The sequence below is a fragment of the Podarcis filfolensis genome (genome assembly GCF_964270895.1).
Source record: "Podarcis filfolensis genome assembly, chromosome: 10".
Taxonomy (NCBI): Eukaryota; Metazoa; Chordata; class Lepidosauria; order Squamata; family Lacertidae; genus Podarcis; species Podarcis filfolensis.
This window is the reverse complement of record NC_139612.1, coordinates 31,482,667-31,503,785: the sequence shown is the minus strand read 5'-3', so window position 1 is coordinate 31,503,785 and position 21,119 is coordinate 31,482,667. Positions and strand designations below refer to the sequence as shown.

The following is a 21,119-nucleotide window of genomic DNA, read 5'->3' as shown; positions in this document are numbered from 1 at the left end:
ATAAGATATTGCAAAGATGTCTTCTGCTGGAGGGGTGTGTGGATCAATTATTACATTTACTTTTCAACAATTCCACCAGGTTTCTGGCTGACCGCTTGCAATGTCTACTAGAAAAGCATCCAAGTGGCTAACTGAAGCAGCCAAATTATATACGTAGCTAGCACTGCATTAAAGGGAAAGGGGAGGTCTTTTGACATCACATAAAGCTTCAGAACTGCTCCAAACATCTATCAACTCCTCTCTTCCAGTTTTGAGCTAGATTCGCATACAGATTCTCTGAGTGTAATTGGGGACTGTTGCCTAGTCTTTTCCTGAAGCAAAGATCTTTCAGCTTCTTGCTTTCTCCTAGTATTTGTTCCCACTATCTTCTGAAAGTCAGCCTCTTACTATGCTTGTTCTGTATGTTGCTATCTTAGAAGAACTACGTCTTCAAAGAATATACTACACATTGGTGCAGTATTATGTAGAAGTTCTTGTTCAAATGTGCAACTAGAGAACATCTCAGATGAGTCTCACATATAGCACTTGCAGTCACCACGTTGCAAAAGCAAATCAGGTCTGGTAAGTGACAGGAAACCATTGGTATGCTATCTTGGGCTCCATGGTGGAAGAAATGTGAGGCATAAATGTAAGAAAATAAATATTTAACCTCCCCCACCCCCGTAAAAGGTCCTAATATGTACATTCTTTCCCATTAACACAACACAAGGTGGTAATGATATAACAGGTCTACTTCTCTCAGAAGCAGAATATAATGCACACACTTTAAAAAGAACAAATGCACCGACTACACGTTAACTTGCGTTGCAATATTACAAATATTCATTCTGTCAACATTACATATTTGGGGTGGGGCAAAAATGATTCCATTAAATGAAAGCCTTTTGACAACTAAAAAAAAATGGGTTAACATTGTGCAAATCCAGTGTAGGATCCAAAGCAATGGATTCAAATTTCAAGAAAGGAGATTCCAACTAAACATTTGGAAGAACTTTCTGACGGTAAGAGCTGATCGAGCATAGAACGGGCTATCTCAGAAAGTGGTGGACTCTGGCTCTTTCAATATTTTAAAACAGAGGTTGGATGGCCATCTGTCAAATATTCTTTAGCTGCGATTCCTCCATTGCAATGACTGGGCTATAGATGACCCTTGGGGTCCCTTCCAACTCTACAATTCTGTGATTCTCAGGTTCCTTTGATGCTATCCTCCAAAAGAGATGAAAATATGTGTTGTGGTCACCAACAGTGGTTTACCAAAGCTCCATTCAACATTTTTGTTTCTGCTTCAGTGTCAAGTACTAAGCCCCACCCTTCATTTGTGCAATCTAGTCTGTTTCTATTTAAACAGATACTTGGGTCAGTTCTTTTCATGTTACGTAAATTAAAATCAAGTACTTCTGCTAAGGCTGTAGTAAACATAAATTAATTCAGCACAGATGGACCAAATTATCAAGATCAGAACCTGGCTCTTATTATGCAGCCACTGTTATAAGAAGGTTTTTTTTCTCACTCAAAAAGCTGTTTAATTATGTGTATTAAATAAAGCATTACTGTTTTCTAAAGTAAACATTCCCACTGGGCATTCCTTTCATCTTGCATAATTATATTGCATTGGGAAGACTCCATTTGTGTTCTGTAAGTTTACACACAGCTATTATTGCTTTTTTATACAGCTCACACATCTGATCCACAACTCTAGAGCAGTGTTTCCCAACTGGGGGGCCATATGGCCCCCTGGGGGGAGCAGAATAATCCAAGGGGGCCACAGGTGAACATTATGTAAATGGGTGGGGGGCACAGCAGGAGGCTAGGAGGTCACAGAGGGAAGTGAGAAGAAAAGAAAAAAATATTTTTTTAAAAAGAAATCCTGATTGGCTGGCTATCTGCTTGGCCAATCACAAGCAGGTAAGGGGGCATCCCACCAGGAGGCAGCCTGCCTTTTCTTTTTGCCACCTGCATTTTCTTGGAGCAGTCCTGGTTTCTTTCCAGCAAGAGAGGGTGATTGCTGAGGCTCCCATTTTGCCCACTGCTTGTAGCTGCCACCAGCGCTGGGCCGGGTAGCAGCCTGGGCCTGACTCTGCAAGGCGTGGGGTGTAATCCACCCCAGCGCCTAGCAGATCAGGGCCTTCAGATGTTGCCAAGGGGAACAGCAAAGAACCTGCACAAGCAACGCTGACACCAAACCCTACATATAGTAAGTAAAATAGAAACATCGCCACCCGACCCCCCCATCTCCCCCCTCTTTCTACCAGTAGGATGGGGGGGGCATTTGGAAGGGAGCCATGATCAGAAAAAAATGGGAAACACTGCTCTAGAGCACAGTCTTTCAAAACATCACAAACAGAAAAATATCTATGTCTCCTTTCTTTGTCACCAGAGTCTTCTTAAGGGACTCACAAGAGGGTCCCATTTTCATTGCCAAACCTTACTTAAAGGTTTGGTGAAACAAAATGTTCAGCTTTATCTGTTGCAGAGCACACATAAATTATAGATTAACAATATGGGCAATAGTTACCATGGATTTAAAAAGCAAATGTTGCTTAATGTGAGTCAACCATTCAAAGAATATGCCTATGAAGTTTATCCTACGATAGGGTGCAAATATACTAGTCTGATCCTTGGATAATCAAGTTCTTAACTTTGAGTAATTCCTAGATGCATTGTTGCCTACCACAAATGCGGGGCAACAATATTTAGCCTTAATTGAAGAAAAGGCTGTGATTATTTATTTTGATAAACCTAAGCACAGATGATGGTAGAGAGCTGGCAACTGAATGTTTGGTTCCATTATACTGGTATAGGAAGGTATCCATTTTAAAATGCTGGACCCTGAATGGCAGTTCTGCAATCAAAATGCCTTTTTTTTTTCTTTTAGAAAAAAAAGTGCCGTCCTATTCACTCAGAACAAAAATAATTTGCATCGTTATTGGAGGAAACAAATATCCAGTGGCTAAAAAGGGAGAAACAAATCATGGGCATACTTCCTGGTTCTAGTCACTGAAACTAGGGATACCTAAACTAACAGAAGTGTCTGATTTAAAGAAACCTGCTGTCTTAAGCCAACTACATCTCACTAGATCAAAATCTAGCAGACAAGCTGTTAACCACCAATGCACTGAATACTGATTTTAAAGATTGTTTTGTTTCTCAGAGAGGGCCTGGCTCTTCAACCAAGACTTCCTCTTGTGGCTTATTTTGAGGGAAACAAGCCAGCATTCTAGCTTGTTTCACTCTGCCTTGGGAAAAGGAAGACCAGGGCAAGAGCAATTTGTCCAGCAGCGCCCTTGGTCATTCATGGCAAGCCATAGTTTGGCTTCCTGTAACATGTGAACCAAGCCACTTTTTCATTCAAAGGCTAAGAAGGAATGCAGGAATTGAAGAAACTTACAAAGATAGTATTAGATTTGCCAGTTTTTAAAGACCTTTTTTTAACTAGAAGAACTAGCAAAAACAAACAAGAACACACCACTTTAGTCAGTCTAAAGTTTTAATATACAATAAGTGACTATTATAATTTTCTTGTACCAGAATACAAAGGAGATGCTTAAACGTACAATGAATAAACTGAGAGAAGTCAACAAAATAAGGTATTTACTAAGATTCAGACTGAAGCGCCAAAGCTGCCTGTTTTCAGAACATGAAAGAGAGACTACATTCAGTTTCAAACTTTATGAACACATTCCTCAAATACCAGTAATATTAAAGGTCTCAGAAGAGGCAAGACCTTTTCCCCCAACCTTAACATCACAGTTTAATCCTTGGAACAGCTGATTAAAAAATGCCTGTAGTTTAGTTGAACTTGTCAGTTTGAGGAGAAAATCCAACATTCTGAAGGAGAAAAGCTGAAATCGTGAAACAGCTTTTACACTATTGATAAGTCTGAAACTTTTAGAAATCTCTCTTCATGTTTGCTCCTTCAAATTCTAATATTTCTGCTGCAAGAACATACAGTAATTCTTAAAATGGTTATTTAACTCATTTTCACAAGGCCTGCACCATTTCATCATTTGAAATATTCCTTTGGTTAATATGGGTTACAAACTTCCGATTAGAATCACAGAATTGTAGAGTTGGAAGGGACCATAAGGATCATCTAGTCCAACCCCCCCAGTGTCCTTTCATATTGTCCAGCTTGAGTGCTAATATTTACAGGAGAACCCCTGTTAGGGTCCCCTACCCAATAAGATCGCTATGGTGGGGACTCATGGGTGGGCTTTATGGGTGTGATCCCACGCCTCTGCAATGACATTCCCTCTAAACCATGTCGTATCATGACATTGTTCTCATTTTATCATCGGGTGAATACACACATCGGCAGGGGGAGGGGGGCTTTGAGAGAAGGTTCGGCTATTGCCATTTGGTTTGTATGTAATTTATGTTGGCTTGTTTTAATATAGTTGATTGATTTTAGTTTTAATTTTGTGTATTTCCACCCTTGGACCTGCAGGTGAAGGGTGGTCTATAAATATGATAGATGATAGATAACTGCCTAGTCTATCTTTTTATCTCTATCTTTTGAATATATCATTTAGAAATAAAATAATTTAGGTAACAAAAAAGCCAGTAATATAAAAAATCCATATGACTAAATCTACAGTTCCTTTTGAGATAAGTGTTATCCGAAGATGGATTTGAATGTTCCTTGTCCCTGGGAAAGCCAAGTCATCAAAATCCAGAGGCTGGAGGTATCAATTATCTCTGCACTTACAAACTGCGTGTCACATACAGCAGTGAGTCGCTCATCACTATTCCTCAAAATCACAAATGTACTGTTTTTCATAGTACACTCCAAGTGCTTTGGCTCCTACGAAAATGAAGCAATTGGAAGCCTCACACAAGCTTCAACAGAATTGTAAATTGCTACACACCGCCCACATAGCTTTGAGTGCTTGAGTGTGTGTGATTAGGAGGGCTGATGCATGATCACACCAAATTCCTTCCCTTAACTCACAGATCAAAAACTTGCCCTCTCAGCTACATTCTTCTTTAAACAGTCACTGTTACCCTGGTAACCCTATGCTGCTGACACAGGCAGCTGGTCCATTTAAAGTCAGCCCTAGCTGGCAACCAAAATGTTTGTTCAACCAGTTGGGAATAGTTTCTCTCAATTCCAGAGAAGTTGCTGCTTTGTACTTTTCAACGCCACCCCCATTTAAATGTTTTCATTTTGACACATTTTTTAAAAAATACAAACTTAAACTACTCCGATTATTTATACACTTTTTTATTCTTAGAAATACAAACTTACTGCAAAGCTTTAAAAACTTATGCTCAAATATAAGAGGGAAGGAGAAGGGAACCCATTTTAATTTTTTTAAGTACACATAGCGGAAGCCATCAGGTTCTTTTGTCTTCCGCATAAATCTATAGTACAGATTGCTGTAAATATGAATGGAAGCCTTCTGCAAAAAATTATCTGAGTTCAAACCCCGTTTCATGAATTTCTGGTAGCCAAAAAATGTATTTTTCCTGAATCAAGATTATAGAAACACATTTCAGTTACTTTGTAAGTTATCTCATAGAATACAATTTGTCTGCTTTGACTTTTACTGGTAAAAAGAAGGGGGAAATGCAGTCCAGATACCGAGGTCCTTTCTTAATAAAGAGAGGAATGAAATTACAAATCCTCCAACTGTCCCTGCCAGACAAATACAGATAATGAGCCAATTTTATTTCAAGTGCTCAAAGATGTCCAGTTCTGCCCATTCACCCTCCCAGTTTTTACTGCACTCTAGGCTTTACTTGATTAGGTAAAAGTAATTTTATTGCTGAGATAATCAAAAGGTACAAGGCCATAGCATGGGCTAACACTCCATGGCTCTGAAAACAAGGATGGACAACTTCTTAAGTCTGTGAAGATCTCTCCATTAACAGTGGTAGAAACACCGGAGAAGATTTTAACAGGATTTTATGAGGTTAATATCAACTAAGCACTTGTGCGCCACCTGGAAAGCACACAATACAAATGCAAAGAACTTTACAACCTACAAGTAGGCATTGCCAAAGCATTCTGCTTTCTATTTACATGCTTTTTTTGAATATGAAATGTCTTAAGAGTATTTTTTTGGGGGGGGGGGGGAACCTTCCCACACCTATCAAGAGGTAATCTTTATGCTGAGAGTTCTTATACTTTACAGTGCTAGCATACTAATCTTGACTGTCAAAGCAACCAATAATGAAAGCAAACAAGCAATAATCTCTACTGGGTGTGACTGAAACATGTAAACATCGGTACTGAGTCAAACAGGGTTTATTACTATTGCAGTACACAGAAAGAAGTAGTAGCAGACTTAAAATTGGGCCTTATGCCATTTACAATAATGCACACACAAAAGCCAGTCACCTGTTTTTTCTTGTCTCCTGTTCCTAAATCTGGCTGCACATCAGGGAGATCCTCTCCTCTTCCTTCTGGCAACCATGCCATATCCAACTCAAATCATTCTTACTTGCTTTTCTTATTAGTTTACTGGCAGTCAATACATTTTTCTGAATCAAAAAATTAAATACACAAACTGTTCAGGAAAAAGTATTTGCAAGGACAGAATACATGTCATTATGTTCCACTGTCCATTGCATTTCTCTTGCAATTGAAATTGCTTTCATGCTGCATACAGAGTTGTCTCAGGACATTGACACCTCACGATAAAAGTAGTTGCCTGGTGGGGAGGGGAATATTTCATGTTTGGATACTTCTAGAATCCAAAGAGATACTTAAGCTTAGGCTCTGTTGAACTTGAAATGAGGACTAGTGTGTCATCCTAACAACAGTGTAAGATTCACAGAATTGGAAGCAGTTTTTTATTTTCACTGCTGGTGCCAGAATCCTCTCGACAGAAATAGCATGCCAAAAGTACTTATTAAGGAGTAAGATAATCCAAGTTAGTTCCCATACGAATATTTTCTTGTAACCCCAAATTTGGGGTATTGTTGGCCAAAAGCAGCCTCTACAGAAACTAGTGAGTTAACCTTGTTGGACTGTGATGACACAAAAGCAGCTCCAACATGCTATCCTACCGCTTGTCCAGCACCTAGTACTACTTGGGAGAGACAAGGGGACGCTTCAAATACCTTGTAGACCTCCAATAAGCTTTCTTTTCCCTGTCTAGCCACAAAAGCATGCCAATCTTTGTTGTTTACATACAAAGCGGAATTCTGCCGGACACCCCTAGTTCTACAGAAAAAGGTCCTTTCTAATATCCCATCTGTGCAATTTCAAATTCTTTAAACAGGACACTGTGAAGGAACACTCACAGACTTATGAACCCAGCTCCTGACAGTTATAAAATCATAGGGTTGTAAGGGATCCAAGGGTCATCTACTCCAACTCCCTGCAATGCATCTTCCTCTATATAGGTAAAAGGTAAAGGTAGGTCCATTTGTGGCTGACTCTGGGGTTGCAGCGCTCATCTCGCCTTATTGGCCGAGGGAGCCGGCGTACAGCTTCCGGGTCATGTGGCCAGCATGACTAAGCCGCTTCTGGCGAACCAAAGCAGCGCACAGAAACGCCTTTTACCTTCCCGCCGGAGCAGTACCTATTTATCTACTTGCACTTTGACGTGCTGTCGAACCGCTAGGTTGGCAGGAGCAGGGACCAAGCAACGGGAGCTCACCCCATTGCAGGGATTCAAACTGCCGACCTTCTGATCGGCAAGTCCTAGGCTCTGTGGTTTAACCCACAGCGCCACCAGCGTCCTACTCCAATTAGAGATAAACAAAATTTGTGTTTGCCACCAGCTTTATGCCTCCCTGAAGGGAGAGACAGGGCACCTTCAGTGCCTCTGAAGGCCAGTGCGACTGAGTCTGAGCTAAAATGGGTAGACATGGAGGAACACTTGATATGACTGCAGCAAGCAACTTTTCTTTATTATCTCCATTCTATAGCTGCCTTTCTACATATAGCACCAAAGGTGGCTAATGGTAATAATAAAAATACAGTAAGTCCATTTTATAGTTAGTAGAGAACACAAATCAAAGCCACATCGCACATAATAAGATGAGCTGTAAAACCTATTAAGGCAAGCTGCAAATTAAGAAGTCAAGTCAGCTGAACCGGCCTGTCTAGGTTGCTTTTTTAAGTCTTTGTCAAGACAGTTGAAGGGCACCTGAAATTGGCTAAGCAGCCTTCCTAGGGAAGGACTTCCAAACTTTGGGCACAGCCACCAAAAAGGCCCCAAGCCCTATTCACTAAGAGGTACATAATTACCAAAGACCTGGTTTTGCTTCCATGGTTCAAAGACAGCCATTGCCGCAATAGATGTCTCAATCTGTAATGGTGAGGAAAAGTGGGAGGGAGGAAAAATTGATGTTCACACTTGCCACCTCTCTGAGAAAAAACAGCACCTAGGCTCCAAGGAGAATGGAGTGTGTAGTTAAAAGGTATGAAGTCTGCCTATCAGCTGAGTGAATTACTCACCAGCAAGCAGTGCTTAGCTCCAACACTGAGAATGGAATACGTTCTGGAGAGGTAGAAAACTAACTGGCAACTCCCCTAAGGCAAGTTCTCACCCAACTGTCTTAATGATGGTTCAATTTGCTAGTGGTTTCCAAGATTGCCACCTGGTGAATCTTTAGGAAGCTAATTTTCAAATTATTAATGCTGGTGCAATGAAGTGGAGAATACACCAACAATTCATCTGAAAGGCATCACTTTTAATATTAAGATAAACTTGCTATACTTTTTAAAAATTTGATCATTTAGGGAATAGCAGCAATGCCATGAAATCAACATCAAATCAACATTCAACTATACTGTATATGGAAATGCTGATAAGTCTGCCTCTTACAGGTATTAAGGAAGCTGTCGTTCTGAATGTTTCATGAAACAATCATTTTATTCTTTCTTACTACTGATTTTTGTACACTGCTATGGGAGTCTTCTCTGCTAATGAGCAGGGTATAAATGCTTCAGATGAATACAACCTGTTTTTATGCAATACAAAAGTTCACAAGAAAGAAAGAAAGAAAGAAAGAAAGAAAGAAAGAAAGAAAAGAAAAGATGTTCATGTCTGAAAAATAACCAGAGTGGAGTGCACAAGGTTTTAAACAGAACTTAAGATTGATCCCTTGCGATTTACTTTAGGTGAAAACTTTGCATCATTATTCCTAAACACATGACACAAAGTCAATCTGTTGAAACTAGTGGAACAAACTTCCACATACTGGGGGAGGTGGATTACAGTATTAGTAATTCCACACTGTACAAGCCTTTAGATCAGAGCTGGAAGAATGTTTCAGATTCTTAGACATGAGCCTCAGATTAAGGACTATTTCTGCACGTAAACACGTTTGAAGCTAACATTTATAAGGTATAATGTACTTTAAGAGTCTTACTAGGCTGTTCCTGGCCCAGAGCTAGTTATGCTTTTGAATAGCCTTACTCTTTTTTTCTTCCAGCCACTAGTAATGTTCCACATATTGCAGAATGATACTTTGAAATTTCAACTCTTTCAAGGCAAGCAGGCAAAGGTGGAAAGAGGCCATTAAGCTGCTGATCCAGAAATGCTTCTAAACCCTCAGCCTAGTGTAGGGGTTCCCAAACTGTGGTCTGCAGGCCACCAGTGGTCCATGGGCTTCATTCAGGTGGCCCACAACATCTCTGTTAATAATTTGATACAATAGAAGAAATTAAAGAAGAAAATACAATAAAAAGCATACAGCATCTAGCAAAATGCACCGTAATTGCTACAGCAGGCAGAAATATCATTAAATGATCCACGAAAACCCTTAGCAATTTTCAAGTGGTCCATGGAGGGGAAGTTTGAGAACTACTAGTCTAGACTCTAGTATGTATAGCCTGCTGAGGAATCAGGCAACAGAACTAAAACAGTCGTGGTGTTATTGTGTGACGCAAGAACATTAGGAAAAGTCTGCTGTTGGACTTGTCTTAAAGCACTGCAATATCTAAACAGCAATTGGCAGGACAGTGGGCTTTTGCACCTCCAATATCCTATGCAATTGAGAAGTAACATGTAGTCACTATGCCCCACTGGGCATCATGTCACATCATGTCAAGTTAGAAAACTTATTCTCTTGTAGCTTGTTTGTGTTCAAACTTTCACCACTTTATTTTGAGTCAACTACAGTCCATCAGTCAACTAAGGCACAGTTCTTTTCCATATCAACAGTCCAAATTTCTTCTCACTTCATGAATCTTCTACATTTCATGAACACACACTTCATATACTGATTTCCAGCTTCCACCTATCCTTAAAGAGAAATACAGGAAAAAAAATCCACCTTTGTCATTCATAGCTGACGCAGACTGATACGAGGCTGTCTGCAAACAATAATTAGGAGCAAAATCCCAAAACCTCCAACTCTGGCCCCAGCGCATACTATCTTCCATGGAAATTCACCTTGCATCATTTCTAATTACTTATTCACTTGCTTTCTCAGTCACATTAACTATACAACTAGCGTATACGGTACACCCACACCTCTACGGAGTACAGGGGTCTTTCTTTGGCTTATCTCTTTAAGCCACTGGTCATGCCAGGTGTGCAAAAGGTTAACTCTGTAACAGACATGCAAGAAACAATTTGTTTTGTACAAACAGTACTCTTAGGGTACATCCAGTGAAGACAATTACGCACTATGCACTTAAAAAAAATAGAATCTCCACACTAAGAAAAAAATGAACTAGGCATTCACTCTTAATGTTGCACTTCTCCTGCATGTGTGTAATTTGCTAAATTCCTATTCTGCATTACTTCTACAAATTTATGGTTTGGGATTTTTTTGTCTGTGCTACACATCTTTCATGATAAGGAGATGGTGTTAAGAGCAAGGGTGCTAACAATTGTGCAAAACAGTAATAAGTAACTTTGCATGGCACACAAGCTCACCCACCTAGCCCATTTAGGAGCAACGTAGCTTGTCACAAACAGCATCTGCAAGTGTTCAGATATCTCTAAAATCAGGAGGAGGAGGAGGAGTCTTTTTAAAGATGAGATTCTCAGGACTGTGAATACACTGACATGAAGAAGATAAAGAGCTGTGCAGTTACTGTGAAGGTTGATAAACTTGTCTCTCATTGAGATTTTTCATATTAATGTAATGTACAGTATCTGTTTTGTAGGAAACCATGGCAAAGTCAAAATCATCATCCTCTGCAAACCCCTTTGAGAACGTGCTATTCAAACTAGCTTAGACATTTACATATTGGGCTTGCCGATCATAAGGTTGGTGGTTTGAATCCCCGCGACGGGGTGAGCTCCTGTTGCTCAGTCCCTGATCCTGCCAACCTAGCAGTTCAAAAGCACGCACAAAAATGCAAGTAGATAAATAGGTACTGCTCTGGCAGGAAGGTAAACGGCGTTTCTGTGTGCTTATCTGGTTTCGGTGTTCCGTTGCACCAGAAGCGGCTTAGTCATGCTGGCCACATGACCCGGAAAAACTGTCTGCGGACAAATGCTGGCTCCTTCGGCCTATAAAGCGAGATGAGCACCGCAGCCCCAGAGTCGTGTGCGACTGGAATTAAGTGTCAGGGGTCCTTTACCTTTTTACAGATTATTCATTTTGAATTAAAAAACATAGTCCCTCTCCTCCCCAAGCTAAATTTGAATTGGTGGGGGTGGGGGGCTTAAAAGACAGGGGGCAGTATCCAAGTAGTTCTGTTACCACAAGAAGAACTTCCTTCCCCCTCCATCTCCCCATGTGCCTGCCACACTCTCCCCAAATCTGCTCCAAAGGTTTGGGAGAACCCCAATAACATATTTAGGGGATGTACAGGGAAAAGAAGTTCCACTGCATAGCCAGAAGTCCCTACACTAATGGAAGCATTTCATTGGATACTTCGCATATCTTCCACTTGCTGAAATAAAAAGGTCTTGTTGTGCTGCCTGAAATATATTCACGGCCAATGATTAAGAGTTGCAGAATGGGCTGGAAAAAGGGATAATGGAACAGATTTGACCAAATGAAACTTAAGTAGAGAAGCTTAGAGGGCAAAGCCATAGTGCTTGCCATCATCACTCAGTGCCAACCAGACTATTTGTTATGGTACTGCTGTCAAAATTGGAATTGGTTACATTAATTATTACTAGTTAATACTATTATTCTTTATATGATTTTTTACCCACCCTTCACCATGATGTGCCAGGGCAAGTTGCAACAATTTAATTTAAGCAAACCTCACCCTTACTGAAATACAACACAATAAAGCCAATAAAGTTAGCTAAGGATCACTGGACTGTCAATATTTCAGTCCCGAGCTGGAAAAATATTGTTCTCTTGCAATATTGTTCCCTTCTCCCATTCCCCCCCCCCACCAGAAATTTATTCAATGGTTTGGTATTTTTTTTCTTCAAAATATTCTTTGAGAATGGCAAAATTCATTATCAAAAATTAACTACCCATCAGCTGAAACAGAATACCAGAAAAACAAAATAGCTCTGCAAGAGGTGTTCCAAGTTGCTCTGGGTTTCTGTTTGGAAAATAAAATGCAGAGTATAAATAAAAACTTAAAAACACTTTAAACAAAAACTTTAAAAACAAAGCTTTTATTTTGTTACATAAAACTTCTGAAGTATTTAGCAGAGTAACCTCAGATGGACTTTGTCAAAATAAATAACTCCATAAACAAACAGTATGGTCCCTTGAACAGCCCACTCTCAGCTAAGATTCCTCAAAACATGTTTGACTCAAATAGGGACATTTAAACAGGCAATTAATGAAGTCCATGCATATTATTCCAATAATATTCACACTGAGAGCAGGCTATTGTTCCCTACTCAGACCTTATTGTTTAGGTTTTTCCATGGTTTAGTTTTTTTCTCCTCCTAGGAACAAGTCAAACAAACCTAAAACCACTTGCAGCTACATCTTTTTAATTGGTGTAGTATACAACCTACTTTGGAAAAACATTTGGCACAGATGAACCTAAGTGCTTAGTTGCTCAAATACAGTCTCTTATTTATCCCTCCCCACTAGGAAAGCTTGATATTTTTCAGTGCATAAAAGCTAACACTATTTTCAGCTCTTGGATTAAATCCAAGTTTTGACATTTTCAGTGACTAGCATTTGTACATATTTGTGATGGAAAAGCAAAACACAACCCTGATGAATCACACACATTTATTTAAGTAGTTGGTTAAAAGTGAAATATTTATTTTTTAAAAAGATTATATAATCCAAGGACTTCCATCCTAAAACATGCTTACTCAGAAGAGAACCCCATGTCTACATAGCGGGATCTACTAGAACAGGGATGTCCAACAGGTCAATCGGGATCGACTGGTCGATCCCTGGGAGGCTGCGGTCGATTGCTGTCGATTGCGGGTTCATTTTCCTTTGCTTTTGCCTAAGACACCCGGCTCAGATTTTTTTGTATGTTCTCTATTGTGTGTTTGTGAGTATTGGTATGATTATTTTTATCCTGACTTTCCATAGTTGTCCTCCCACCACCATTTTATTCCCACTACTATCCTAACATGTAACGTAAACCGAGAGAAAGGCAGGTCAGTCACTCATTAAATCTCTTGGTTAAGCAGGAATTTGAACTTGTGTCTTAATCATCTGAATTCCAGCAGTCTAAATATGCCACCACCCAGGCTGTGACTAGGTGAGTAATTCTCAGGTTAATCACAACAATAAGCCAACAAAGGCTTATTGTAACAAAGCTGTTATAGATGTTATTAAAAATAAACAATTAAGCTGAAGTCACAGCAGGAAAAAGGGTAGTAAGTAAATGTTATAATTCCATGAGAAAAGAGAGCAATAATCATGACTATGGGCTTTGACTTTTGCAAGATAAATGCAGCTACCTGCCACTAAACTAAGGTTGTTGTTTTTAATTTAAAAAAATCACTGTAGAATGTTTTTAATTTGTTACAGATTAGCATGATCTAGTAACTAAAAGATCAGTTACCATAATCTAAAGCATATTATACATGTCAATAATTAAGAAAACTGATTAAGAAAATTGCCCTTCTCTGTAAATATCCCATTTAACAATGGGAAAGAGAAGAGTGAGTACAGTCCAAATTTCTACTCTAGCTTGGAGAAGTCCCTCAAAACAAGGATCTGAAAATCTTAGGTAGTAGGTATTGGCAAACTGTAAACATATACCTTGAAACATCCACTATGACTTCAAAAACTTTCACCTCACAAAAAACCTGAACTAAGATCATTCTATGCAACAGGTTTCTGGATGTTACTTTGCAACTACATAACAAGACATATAAGCAATACTTTACAACTGAAACTTATTCGCAACCACACATACTCTTCTGCTTCCATCTTCCATCAAGAACATTAACACAAAATCTATTGTCTACAACCAAGCTGTATGTATGATACAACTCCATCTGCTCAGATTCATGAGACAGACTCTGATAGCTTACAGTTTAGACCTATCGAATGAAGTGAGAAAGCAGATCTACAAGGCCAGATGGGACCCAGCAATGATCTACTACTGCACAGCCAAAGAAGAAGAAAAAATACAGAACCTCAGTTGTTCTAACCTACTGCTCCCAGCTAAACCACTAAAATGTGTCAATGATCTACCGCCTATCCTGCAAAATGACACATCCCTCTCAAAGGTTTGGATGGTAGGCCTGTACTTGATTACAGCCAGCCCACCAAGCCAGCCTAAAAAAACTATTAAATTTCATCAGTTCCGGCTTGAATTGAGATTATGATTTGTTATCACACTATATTTGTTAATAAACTTACCAACTCACCAGTAATGCCTGGTTAACTAGACAGGGTAACTATTTTTCCTTTGAGGACGTCACCATTTTCTATTCTCCCTGATCCCATTATCCTCTGAATTCCCCCCATTTATATGTGTGCTTGCCAATTTAGGATTACACTTGGCTACCATTCTGGAATCAGACTAAGAAAAGCTCCAATACAGACCCACACATTTCTACTTTCTATGCTCACCATTGATGATGCTATTTGGCCACCTTTCTCCCAACCTCGGAGTGGTAGTAGTGGGCAATGATCTCAGCCTGCTCCGAGCTTCAACATTAGGTGAAAGAACTGGAGCCAGAGCAACTCAGTCCCACAGTGGCCAAAACATCAAACTCCACACCTTACAGAAAGGGAGGTAGAAAGGTTATTTGGCTGCTGTTGGCCAAACAACAGCAATTGAAGGATTTTACATTTTTTTGACTTTGCATCTGAAGCCAGCCAAAAACGGTGGAGCCCCGATAATATGAAATACAATTATATGACTAACGTTTTCACAAGTAATAAAAACTGATGTTCCTTAAGTAGCTTTTACAGGCTCACAAACCACCTTCTCAAGGAATGACCCATCCAGCTGCCTAGGCATGCTTCCCCCCCCCTCAATTTGGCATCACTACTACTGATGTAGGAGCTTTTTCTCTCCCACCCACCAGCATATTTTTAAAATAAATAAATGAAAGCATTCAATGGATGGTAAAAAATGTTCGCTAGTTGCAAACACATAGTTCAGAGTGTTTGCAATTAGACAGGTATGAAAAATAAATTCTCTGCAATCCAATCTGTTTCACTTTCCTGTACCGCTAAACAAACAGCTTGCCACAGCTGCAAATGGCAGATATGGTCATTAAAGTAATGCAGCAAACACTAGATAATTTTTCTTTAAACATTTTTTACATAAAACTCAATTTGACATTTCTTAGAAAGAAGAGCCAATTTTTCTCTTGCCCTAATATTTCTACCCTCTGATATTTCTTCTTCCATCTCTGCAGTTGGCAAGAGATCACTGAATGACATCTCTGTCTTTACTGACTCAAAGTCAATAAATATTCCATGGCATTAGGTGCCCCATAGAAACAGGGGGGGAAATCCATTCCATTTGAAGTCTTTAGACATTGTTAAAGAGAAGTAACAAGAATAATTCATGCACTTAATGTCACATGTGCAGAGTAATACTATTTTCACATTACACTGAGTGGGACCAAAGTCAGCAGAGCAGCTGACTTGTTCAATGCATGCTCGTCCCAGGAACAGAGGGGGAAAATATGCAACCAGGAAAAAAAACCTTAAAGATGCAGAGTTCCTGTAAACAGCATCCACCACTCAGGGACTCTGCTGACAACACCAACATGCCACCCATAAAGGCAACCAATGAACTCACAATGAGGCATACACACCCTGCACCACCAAACGCAATATGAAGCCATAGCACCAACAGCGCACAGGCAGCATAGATCCTGCTATTGCAAGTTCCCAGGCAGCCCAAAAGATAGGAGCTCAAATGGAGTTACCCTTCTCACAAGTAGTAATTTATGACACTTAAAGGGAAGGAATAATAAATACAACACAGCACCCTCATAGCTCCCTGGGATAAGGGTTTAAGCTCCACCCAGGAAAAACAGGATTGTATCCAATGCAACACTGACTCAACGAAGCTCATACAAAGGGAATCCATCACTGCACCTCCACTGCAATCCATTGAAAAGCACCTATCAAATGTTGGGGCATTCTCAAGAAAAGACTGGGATGATGGCACAGAGGGCTGAAGCAGGGAGGATGAATGAGGACAATATGGTGGAGATACCCTACCCCACATCCTAGGTCTTACCTGAAGATCTACTGACCCTCAGGAGAAGCTTCTGATGGGTGAAGGGGTTGAAGGAGGGACAGGAGATGGGGAATTCCCCTTATGCTAGCATCCTTTACCAAATGCTGCACTGGATGCAACCCAATTGGTTGTGTCAAGTTCGGGGCAAAGACTTTCCCAGCAACAGAGCTAGGCAAAACACACATTTTTGAGTAATTAAAATTATGTACATAAAATATTATATTGACTATGAAGTAAAAATGCTTTAGATGAGAAAAATTTAAAACACAAATAAATATCCATCATGTTATTTCCCCCCATGCTATCATTCATTAATTTTTATTAAGGTAAACATGTAATTCCAAATGCAGATGAGTATATTTATACCTTTACAACAACTAAAAACAAATAATAATATTACATATTTAAAAAGCTAATTGAGTCCAACTTAGGAAACTGAAGACTACGTTAACATTGGATTAGCCTTCAACACAAACAGTTTACAAGCTCTTACCTCTTTGATTAGTTAATCATATTACATATGAAAATAACCTTTCTACAGGTGTGTAATGTGTATCAGCATAAACTTGCATTGACCTGATTGTACAAGTTGTACACTGCCAGATGTTCATTCAGCATTCCAAGATTTTAGTGATTATCACTTAGATTATGCCACACCCCTGGCCTTGCCTTTTTAAAATAATAATAATAATAATAACGCTGTCATTCTCGAAACAGAAGTCATCTGAAAAACTTACTTTAAAAAATTGTAACCAGCCTGAATTTTTTTTAATCAACTTTAGAAAAAGTGCGTATTTAAGTAACACAGGCAGTTAATTAAAAATAAGATCAAGTTACTTTAGAAATAAGAGTTCAACAGTTAAGGAACATGGGTGCTTTCTGTACCCTCTGTACATAAGAACACAAGAGTCCTACAGGATCAGACCAAAGGCCCTAGCCCAGCATCCTGTCCTCAGACTGGCCAACCAATTGCCCATGGGACACCTGCAAGCAGAACCTGAGCTCAAGAGCACTTTTTGCACTAGGAATTCCCAGGAACTGGCATTCTGAGGCACATTGCCTATAACAGTGGCGGCAGAACATAGCCATCATGGCTAATAGCCACTGATAGCCTTATCCTCCATGTAATCCTCTTTCAAAGCCATCCAAGTTGGTGGCCATCAGTATCCTTTTGTGGAAGCAAATTCCACAGTTTGACTAAGCATTGTGTGAAGAAGTGCTTTCTTTTGTCTGTCCTGAATCTACCAACCTGAATCTTCATTGGATCTCCATGAGTTCTAATATTTTCTCTGTCTACTTTTCTCCACCCAATGCATGATTTTCATAGAATCAGAGAGTTGTAGAGTTGGAAGAGACCTCGAGGGTATTTTGTCTAACCCCCTGCAATTAAATGTCTATTGTGTCCCCTCTGACTCATCTTTTTTCTAAACTAAAATTCCCGAAATATTGTAACCTATCCTCATATGGGAGTTGCTCCATCCCCTGGCTCATTTTGGCTGCCCTCTTCTGAACCTTTTCCAGCTTTGTTATAGCTTTCTGAGGTGAGGCAATCAGATCTGTACACAGTATGCAAAGTGTGACCACACCAAAGATATGTATAATGGCATTATGTAATCAATTTTCAGTGCCCTTCCTAATGAACCCTAGAATGGAATTTGCACTTTCCACAGCTACTGCTCATTAAGTTCACATACATCTGCATCCAGTCATCCACTACAATCCCAAGGTTGAGAACATTTGAGTTCTTTAAGAACTTACAGGTGGATGCCATCCTGACCCAGTGATTTGGAAGTTTTTATTTTTGTCAATAAGAACTTTGTCTCATTGCACTGCTATTTGCCACTGTTCCTCAGACTCCCTTTCTGTTACAGGGACCTGCCAAACTATCTTATGCTGTGAAGACAAGATGCAAATAAAATTCATTCAGCTTCTCTACAACTTCCTTATCTTCCTTTAGCACACCTTTGAATCCTTTCTCATTAAAAGATTGAACCACCTCCATAGATGGTATCCTGCTATTTAGTGTTTAAGAGCATGCTATTTGACCGCATTTGAACTTGTGCCTGCTGCCTTAAGAAATGCCTTTATGGTGCTCAGATGGGCGCTACAATAAGGTTTCATATGATGACAGACTCTGCATATGTGACCAAGCACAGGTGGGAGACATCACACAATACTTGTCAATCTTTGTGCCTGTCTGGTTGGCCCTGCACATGGAATCAGCAGCATTTCACAAAAATCTACTTCGAAAGTCCTGACTTTCAACACCCTACCTAGCAATCTAAATTTTATTTCCAGGAACTCTCAACCACATTTCTCCATGTCACTGGTGCCAACATGCACCATGACAACTGATTCCCCCCCCCCCAAATCCTATCTACCAGACTATCTAGGCAACAGACATCATCTGCAACCTTCATTCGAGACAGGCAAGTCACTCTGTTGTCTGCACATCCACCACAAACCCAGCATCTATGTCAGGCATCCCCAACCTTTGGCCCTCCAGATGTTTTAGACTACAATTTCCATCATCCCTGACCACTGGTCCTGTTAGCTAGGGATCATGGGAGTTGTAGGCCAAAACATCTGAAGGGCCGCAGGTTGGGGATGCCTGATCTATGTTCCCAATGATTGTCACCCACTACCAGGATTTCCCCTCCCCCCGCTTGCAGATAAGTAGCTTCCTCAGAGAGACACCTGTCTTCCCCAAGATCCTCCCTGTCCATGACAAAAGGCAAGCTGTCATCCTAGGCATGGGACACATCTATCACATCCCCAGAGAGGACTCAACTAACACTGATGTGATTAAAGATTAAATTTATATTTCAAATATAAGAAAGAGTTTAACTTGTACCTCTTATTCCAATGTTCAGTATTGCATGGCTCTACTGAATTGTTATTGCATTCTCCCAAGCAAAAATAAATAAATAATAAATTCTACCCCAAATGTATCTCAGTGTCCCCCCAAACATGTTCATATGTGTGGTGCCAAAAAAAAAAAGCACTTAAGTATGCTTCCCTGTATCAGTTGTTATAAAAAATTCTATGGGACACATGTTCTCCTCCTAACACTATAGCTGAGATGAAAAAAGGCCTTTATTCTCAAAAGAAAATTCAGATTCAATTGGTATTCATTTCGCCCCATAAGTTTTTCATGCACGGGGGGGGGGGACAACAACAACAACACACACACACACACACACACACACAATCTCTAATGGTAACTAGCTAAAATGTGAAGGCATTGCTATATTTTATGCAAGTGACAACATTCTGGAAGAATGCAGTTCTACTTCTGCGTAAGTTTTGCCATGAAAAGGCAGGTGAAGATTTTCTTCCAGGTGAAAACATTATACATGCACTCACTGCCTTTCTAGAGCCAAAACACACATAAGCAACTTTAACCACGGACAAACGGGAAGGAGTGAATGGTCTACGGAGGTTATTCTCCACCCCTAGCTAGGTAGGATCCAGGGACAAACTGCCTCTTAACCAGAAAAGCCAGGAGGAGAAAGACCCGCTGAGACCTACACCTGGGAAAGAAACGCTTAGCGTCAACACACCTCGACGGTCGCAGCCTGCAAGGCAAATCACCCTGTGTGATTACAGGACCATCCGAGCCCCGGGAGGTGCCCAGCCTTAAACCGCAGTCAGGGCGGCAGACTGTTTACACCAGTCCGCCGCCGCCACTTACTCACCCCACCAGAAGCGCTTCACGTTCTGCACACCAAGCACTTTCTATCACTCTCACACACACACTCCCTCCCTCAGGCACCCGCCGCCCTTCCCACCCCTCTGCCCCCTCTCCTGAGCCTTGCCCCGGTGTCTGCAAGAACCGCCGCCGCCTTCCCGCTTCTCTCCCTCGGCTTCTCCTCCTAACCACTGAGGGGGAATGGGCGGGTTTTTTTGGGGGGGGGGAGGAAAGAGACACACATACGCACAGCCCGCCTTCCCACCCCGCCACCTAAAAAAGAAAGCGGCCCCCTCAGCCCGCCAAGCCAGGCCGAGGAAGCGAGCGGAGGGAGCTCCCCGGAATGGAGGCGCCCGGCCCGGGGCAAAGGGGGGGGTGAGCTGCCGCCGCGGCAGATTTCGGCGCTTACCTTCTTCATGAGGCCAAGGCACCTCCGGGTGGCCGAAGGGAGCAGCCCGGAGGAGTCCTTCGCTGCCTGGTCTCCAACCCCGAGAGCTGCCGTTTCCCGAGAGCGGCAGCCACAGGCCTCGCTCTGGGCCGGACTCTGCCCAGGACAACTTCCTAGGCCAAGCGGGCAACTCCTTCCGGAGCAAAGGAACAGAAGGGCTGAAGGGAGAAAGAGCGCGAGCGGGGGCGCGGAGGGGGGGAGGAGGGGCGGGGGGAGAGCGCCGGTCTCCCTCGGTGTGGGGCTCCTCGCCCTGCCCAGCGGGAGAGGGAAGGGGGAAGAAGAGAGGAGGTTGGCGGCGGCAGCAGCAGCAACCGCCACCCACAGACCGCCTAGGCCTCGCCTTCGAGGGCGCCACCTTTCGCCGTTGCTATGCAACGCCTGCTTTGGGGATGGGGGGGGAGGCGTTTTGCAAGCTCCTGGAAATCACAGCACCAGGAAAGGGGGGAGCGTTTTTTTCAGGG

General features: G+C 41.2%; 1 protein-coding gene across 2 annotated transcripts in view; it reads right to left on the bottom strand.

Annotated features, from left to right (window-relative positions):
* Positions 1–21,035, bottom strand: part of FRS2 (fibroblast growth factor receptor substrate 2) — a 35,677-nt gene extending 14,642 nt beyond the window's left edge. The window contains exon 1 of one of the 2 annotated variants that reach the window (XM_083574557.1): positions 20,620–21,035. The gene's annotated coding sequence lies outside the window, so the exon portion shown is untranslated. Of the gene's footprint in view, positions 1–6,343; positions 6,481–20,619 lie in introns of those variants that run through there. The other variant, XM_083574558.1, reaches the window with a different exon arrangement.
* Positions 21,036–21,119: the final 84 nt, after the last annotated feature.